The following is an 8,160-nucleotide window of genomic DNA, read 5'->3' as shown; positions in this document are numbered from 1 at the left end:
CTGCTGAAGTACCACGACCTGCTGCAAACAATACATTAACATAACAGCACTACAAAACCTATGGCAGAAGGGGCAAGAGAACCACCACCCAAGTAAACAACTTTCCTTCATGTTGTTCAAAGGGAAAGGGATATTGGATGCATGTAATGCCATATAAACAGTGGTTTATTCTCTCAGAGGAAGGGCCATTGAAAATGCAAAAGGCTTTTTCTGTGCAGCCATTTGTAGTAACTGCACATACTAATCTAGGCATGCAAATTTTGCATATATAGAAGATGGTTGAAATTAGCAATCTACCCAAAGGAAATCCTTAAAATGATACGAACTTCAGCATCCATTCCACTAGGCAAGTGTTGTTGATTATAAATCACAAATAAAAATAATGCCAAGATTGTCACAAATAGGATCCTATAGCTGCAGTTACACCAAGGGCAGCTTTTATTGGAGACAACACAACATAATCTCCTTTCCCTTGGCTAGCATTTGACATCCTCAAAGATTAACCAATTAATCCCTACAGATTTGCTAACTGAGACATAGAGAGGTCAAGTGATTTACCAAAAGCCATCAGGGCAACCAGTGGCAGAAATAATAATTTCATGTCTTCTAATCTTGTGCTTAGTTCTCAAAACTGTACTGTTGTAGTGAAGTTTTAAGATCATACCCTGCCCTGCTGTATTTAAGAGTATTAACCTTGCGCAAAATACCTAACAGCCATTCATAGCTGTTAATCTAAAATTAACTAGTATCTATACTGTTTTTCCTTGAGCTGGCTGGCTGCAAGAATAAGGCAATCATGCCTACCACCAGGAAAAAAACAATTGAATTAGGTGAATCCATCTGACTGGTGCAGCCAGTAAGTAATAAACTAAAATTAGAAACTCACATCTTACCTTAAAAAAAAAATACCAGACAGATTGAAAATGTGTGCTCTAAGGATCTGAGAAATAATTCCCACAGTCAATCAGCCAAAAGAAAACTATTGTTTGCATGTTAGGAGCTGTTTGAAGGCAGACAAGCTGACAGCAAGTGTATAAACATGTCACAGTGCTTCTTGTTCAGACATTTGCAATGACTGCTGTATTAAGACTATTTATCTTATGAATTGTTGAACGCAAAACTCTGCAAGTCTAAGGTTTTATTGTAAACCTACATTGGCTTCCTTTATGTGTAATGAAGTCAGATTTTTAATGTTTCATGGTAAGAAGTCAGACTCTACCTCTCATTAACCATATATGACTGGTATTATTCCGCTATGTGTGTGGTTGGTTTATTTATTACATTTATGCACTCCTTTAGCACCCCTGAGTGGTGGAATTAGCTCTTTTGTTACTGTTGCACAAAAAGGCCCCAGAGAAAATAAGCCACATTTGCTCTAATTTCATATTTCATATTAGATCAGGCATACTTCAGACTGACACAAGAAGAATCAGAACCCAGTACTGTATATGAGCTGCTGTGCAAAACTTTCTGCCTAACATTTTACTGCTGTATTGTGTTAAATTCCCTCTAGATCCACCTAGGTAGCAGGACAGACAGGAGTCATACCCAAACTTTGTGTATGGAAAACAATCCAGTAGCCCTAATCTACACTTTAAATTGAAGTTTTATGTTGTGTCTATTATTTAAATTAACCACTGGCATTTCAATCACCTGTGTGGAATTGCAGAATATTTCAATTTATCTACATGTGACACCTTTCCCTCTGAGAAATGTGTGTGGAACCATCTTAAATGCTCTATTAACATTGACATGCAGTAAGTTGTATTTTCTTCACTGACCTATATTTGGTATTTATGTGAAACAAATTAAGAACCAGCTGCACTCCTCAGGAGCAGTACTTTCCTATACAAGTGGTCTCTAGATCTCACTAAGTCAATGAGAGTATTTCCACTGACTTCAATGGGCTTTTCATTGGACTCTGTGTTTCTCTTCTCAAAATAGGCTCCATGCTTAGGCCTTTAGGATCAGACCCATCAAAATAATTGCTAATAGGTTGGTTTTGTTATTTTGTTACTTCCTGTTGTGCTGTTGGGAACTTTTTATTATGGCTTATTTGACTGCAAGCTAATAATTATATTTTTATATTTTAGACTGTGCGCTATTCAGGGCAGCAACTCTATCTGGAACATGTCTAGCATTTTGGGCAAACCACACTCTCAATAGTTAATAGTGATCATGATAACATGGCACCAAAGTCATAGCAGCTTTCATACAAGAATCTCAAAATTCTTTATACTAACATAAATAAAGCCTCCAAACAACAGGATAAGAGAGACCGGTATCTACACCCCATGAAACAGATGTTATTATTAAGGATGGGGAAATTAAGGCCAGGAACAGGTGTTTACTTTCTACCACTACAATCACTCTTCACTTGGTAGAAACCAAAAGCGTACAGACATTCAGGCTTTTTCTCTTGGAGGTACTTATTGGTATAAGTGATAAGAAGCAGGTCTGTACCTGTAACGGAACAGAAATTCTGCATGCATAGACTGGTTTAAAAATGGCAGAACCCAGTCTAAAATTTGCCCATCCCCACCCACCACCAAAGGGCAAATGTGTGTTCTGTTCACTGCTGATCTAAAGTACACTGCTTACAGAAAACTGTAACTTAAATCAATTCCTCCTCAGGTTTTTTGAATGTCTATACCTAGCCTCAGGGACAAAAAATAACTTGGCTAAACATCGAAACAGCGTCGAAATGGCGAAACTGTTTTGACAAAACGAAATGGAACAGCGGTTTCGAATTAAAATTAAATTTGAAACGAAACACTGTTCCATTGAAATACAAGTCGAAATGGAACAGTGCCGTTTCACATGGCCTACTGATTTCCCAAGACTGGAGTCACCCTAGTCTTCAGCAGGCTGGGGGAGAGGGGGGGGGGGGGGGCGGCCCCCCCCCCCCCCCCCTCCGATAGACTGGGAGGTGAGGGTAATAGCAATCATTGCCCCCTGCCTCTTCCCTAAACTGGGTAGAAAAGAACATCTGTATGCAACCTAAGCTCCAAGAGGCTAAAGGACTCATCTAGGGTCCCAAAAAGAATCCACGCTGTCACTATGAATACAACCCAGATATCCTTACACCAGTTTCTCTAGGGGCGCTGACAGATATGATGCTTTGTTGTGTGATCAGCCACTGGAAATGTTCTCTACAGCTGTGCATTTCTGTCAGTGCACAACTTCAGAGTGCTTTAAAAATGCCCAATTCATAAGGGTTCAGATGAAGGCACTCCAAAACAAAGCACCTTCATTAACATCTGTCAGTGTGTGATGCTGTTGCCACCCCACACCACCTCCAGGCTGCTCCAGGCCTGCGGAGTGGCAATGACAGCAGTGGGGAGGAGCTGCATGGGCCCTGGACATGGGCTCTGGGCAGCCCCAACCAAAAAGGCCCCAAAAGTGGCAAGCACACCCACTGCCAGGTCCTGCTTTTGCCCAATGACCAGCACTGGCCATGGTCGCACATCATGGGCAGGACTGCCTCTCTCTGTATCCCCCTTCTTCCCCCCAACCATCCTGCACCTCTAGCATGGTCCCACAGCTTACACCAGCTCCCGCCCCACACGCCAGAAGCAGTGCTGGGTGGGCATCGGTATCAGCTGCAGATGCAGGCAGCAGCATCCCCCTGGCAATCAGGGCATCTGCCCGGGCCTGACTTTGAGGTAGAAATGTGGGCCAGAGGATGAACCTACTGAAGCTGCTGTCCCAGCTGCCACCCACAGCCCCTTCCCACATAGGGAGGTTTAGTGAGTTGCTGCAGGGGGTGGGGGGCAGAAGGCTGACCCAGCCTGCAACAGCTCCCCAAAACTCCCTATGTGGCCTGCAGTACCAAATAATTGCACACCCCTGGCCTAACTCATGGCGCTTTCTGTAAAGTACCATGAGTTATACCACGGAACTGTCTGTCAATCAGCACCCTAAGTCTATTTACTTTAAATATTATTTATTCTGTTCCAACTTGATTCTGCCTTTTCTCTCCTTTTTACCTTGTTAATTTTAACTCAGTTAATACCTTCTTACTATTATCCATTTCTATTGCTTATTTGCATAAAACACCTTGTGCATGCATGACTTTAATGAAAGTAAAAGGTGTGTACGTGATTATTTATTTACTGTCCATGCAGCAATCTGTTGCAGAAGTCTTCCATCAAAAGCTCACAGTGTGTTCACAACATAGCAAGGTTTCTCATCACAAATGTTTTTTTGTCCCTAGGTCACAGCATTGTAGCATTTTTCCTTTATCATCTCTGATAATAACAAAGTCATTGCCCAACATTTTGCAAACAGAAGCTTTTCAAAGATATCCTTATGAAAAAGACTTATAGATGTGAATAAGGATGAAACCAATCTGTTCTCAGGAACAAACTACCTCACTCCTAATCTCTTTGCTTCTCTGATGCTTGTAAACTTTACAAGGCCTGTGCCTGGGACACTATACACATTCCCAAACCCACTAGCACACTTACGCTCTTGGGAACATCGCTGTGTAAAGCCAGATTTTATCCCTTCTCTCACCCATTGGTGAGGAGAAGTGGAGTATAACAGTCCTCCAGAGCTTGTATGCTTTCTGAGCTACACATCCTGATGGGAGTAGTGAGTAGAGCAAGGTAAAATATTTTACATTAAAATCTGATTTCAGCAAAAATGCATATTTAGCAAACATTGAAATCTCTCATAATCTCTCATGTCAATGATCATGAAATATTTGGGCTAAGGAAAATTCTATAAAAGCTAACATTTTTTAAATAACCTGTTTCAACATTTCCAAAAGGAAACAATATGTTTCTTTTTTGTTTGAAAAGACTTTTTGTTTCAACAAAAATGTCCTTTTTGTCCAAAATATTTGAAGAACTTGAAAAAGCTCAGAATGAAACATTTTGATTTTCCTGAAATGCAATGCTTTGATTAACCCCCAATAGAGTAGTCTTCATCTTCAGTTTGCTAAAAGTTTTGAAAATGCTTGTTTCCATTCCAAACTATGAAATTAAAAAAAAAATAGCCACTGGAAAAAAAATTTACCCAACTCTAGTAGGCTAATGAGGTATGTTATTTTGGTATGTTACTATGCAAGCTGACCTACCACTTGAGTGTAAATTAGTACATAGAGTTTTAGGGCTCTGACAGACATGTAGGCCCCTGCTCTAAGTCATGGTGCTTTACATAAAGTGCCATGAGTTAGAGTGCCCTCTCTAACCCAACAGATATTCGCTTGTTGGGTGCAGGGGGGGTAGGGAAGGGGAAAGCAGCCAGCCAGGGAGCAGTTCTCCCCAGCCCAACCCCTCCCAGCTCCAGGGCTTCCAGCAGGAAGGGTAGCGGGAGTGAGGAGGGGAAACCAGCATCAGCAAATTACCAGCTGGGTTTTGCCTGGCTTAGCTGGAGGGGAGCAGACTGGAGGAGGGGCCCTGAGGTGAGGGTGGGGCTTGATCCACCTGCCCCTCACCCCCCTCCAACTCAAGCCAAGCAAACCCTAGCCACAGCTTGCTGCTGCTGGCTTCCCCTCCCAATTCCCCCCTCCCTTCCTCCCAACATCCCCAACTGCACAAAAAATTAACCCTAGTGAACACAAGTTCCCTAAAGCAGTGTAAAGTAGAGTGCCTTCATCTGATCCCTCATTTGATGAGAGTTATTTTTTTCTGTGATCCGCCACTTTAAAAGCACTCCGTAACCATTTACATGTGTCATGGCATGGCTGCAGAGCACTTTTCAGGGGCCAATCACACAAAAAACATAACCACCATGAAAGAGGGTATGTAAAGAGAGGCTTATATACTTCTCCTCAAGCATCCAAGACTGCATCTTGGACTTAGAAAGTTCTCACTGTCTCGCATCTTTCCATGAAGAAACGTAGAAGGTACCAAAGGAAATCAAGATGCATCCCAATCCAGACTTCTGTGTGACTTCAGCCACAAGTATAAAATAACACTGACTATTTTAGTTCTACGCCTGTTCTCACTCCCAGAAACCTGGATGTGGAAGGAAATAATGACACAAAGGTTCAAGAACAGGTTCAAGGAATAGTTAAAATATTTAAAACAAAGAATCTTCTTTGCAGTAAAATTTGAATAACTGACTTCTGTGTGCATTTCATCATCAGTGTATGATCCTTGACCTTTTGCTGAGATGGGAAGGCCTAACGCATCAGTATACCCTGAGACATCGCTTGCAGCCTTGCTGTCCTTTTGTGGTTTCAGAGGACTATGACATTTTCTGAAATAAGCATTGCTGTCATTGGCAAGGCTAGTCCCATGAACTGTTCTCTCAGGAAGTGCTCCTCAGTCCTGCAGCTTCTTCAGACTGTTGCCACTTGCCAATATATTCTGAATAAATATTTTGGGCAAGCAGCCACATCAAATTCTTTCTTTTGTGGGTGGTCCTGGAGAACAGTAGGGCCCAGTCTTGATAATAGCATTCGCAACATTGGGATTCAATGGTTTAAATTTTTTTTTGTTACTTTGCTGTAAATTGCTTGTCTAGACAGATTTGCAGTTCCAATCTCTTTAAAAGTAGGACTTTGACTCAATTACTGATGTAATCCACTGATTGAGTACATCATTATTGTTAAAAGCAATCTTGCCCTGCATTGCTTCCATTTTCCTTAATCTAGCAGTCTTGGTGACTGACTGGCTGAAGTCGTCCCCCCCCCCGAAAAAATGTCTGCTTTGCCTGAAGAAACATACATGAGGCTAGCTCAACAACTGAAATGTCTTGTAAGTAAAAGCTGTTCACGTTTCAAGACTGGGTAAAAAACATTTTTAGCTCAATGGCCTGGACTCTGTTGCGGCAGCCAACATTAATTGTAAGAGCATGCAAGACTGTCAAGACAAAAAACAAAACAAAACATGGCCTACATGTTCCAAAGCAATTACTAGGCATCCATATTCAGACACTTGAAAAAGGACTGATGGTCAACAAGTACTGAAATCCTACCATGGGGAAGCTGGCTCCATTTTATAGTATCTAAAATTGGGTATCCAGAATTTAACCTCCTGGCCCTAATCATGAATCCCTTTTGAAAAAAGAAATTGCCCTTCGGTCATGTTGCTTAAAATCACACATTTTAAAATCTCATTTTCATTTTACATGTACCTTACTTAACTTAATATTCTTGCACACCTCTGATAACAAAGCTACATTGCCCACTTTAACTTTTGGAAATCAAAGGGAATTTGACACACACACTATGCAGTTTTATCCCACTAAAATCCTACTTAAAGCAAACTTCCTTAAGCGATTTGTTTGCTCTGCCAACATGACCTTGTAGGTTCTTGGAGAGTTTGGAGCGTTTTATTTTACTGATTGTTTCGTCATTTCCTGAACGTGAAATTAGTTCAGCTTCATAAAACATAGGATTCCACCTCTTCTATTTTCTAGCAGTGTTGAGTCCTTCTTGTACTGAAATAGATACCATATGATTTATGCAGCATGCAAGGAAACATTGTCATTGCTAGAGGGAGCTCTTTTTCTAATAGAAGGGGACATAAATAAATGTTATTTATTACAATTTGGAGTCCTCGAACTGTAAGGCAAAATGTGCCTTTAAGACTTGGAAAATCATTTCCTATACATGTATAGCATATGCAGTTAATAACCATTTTGCTCTCTAATATTATACAGACAGTAGAAATTCTGATTCACTTAAGTCAGGTCAAAAGCCACAGTTCACATTCATTGGCACTTTGGCCTAAATGATACCCAGATGATTAACTGTTTTCTTTTTTGTTAATTTGATGATAGTGGGCCAAAGATTCACTAAAGGAGACCTAGGGCACATATAGACAGAGGAGACCTACAGCACATACAGAGATTACACTTAGACCAGTCTTAGTGAACCCAGATCAATCTAAACCCATAGCTACAGAAGTTTGGTGCACATAGAGTAGTATAAAAATGGTGAAAGGGACCTAAGATAGATTTTGTGCTAAGGAATGCACCAATTGAGATTGATTCAGGTTAGACCAATGTATTGAACTTATGAACTGTTCCCTAGATGTTATAATGGCTCTGCCACTGACCTGCTTTGGTAGCCTCCAATTGCTTCACTTTGCTGTGCCTTAGTTTTCACGTTATTTGTTAATCATTTGCTGAGTACCAATCTTGAACAAAGCAAAAATGAAGACATAAGCTCTGCTTACAATTCATATTCTTGCTGCCACTCTT

The sequence above is a fragment of the Alligator sinensis genome, unplaced genomic scaffold (genome assembly GCF_000455745.1).
Source record: "Alligator sinensis unplaced genomic scaffold, ASM45574v1 scaffold240_1, whole genome shotgun sequence".
Taxonomy (NCBI): Eukaryota; Metazoa; Chordata; order Crocodylia; family Alligatoridae; genus Alligator; species Alligator sinensis.
Note: the sequence above shows the minus strand (reverse complement) of the source record.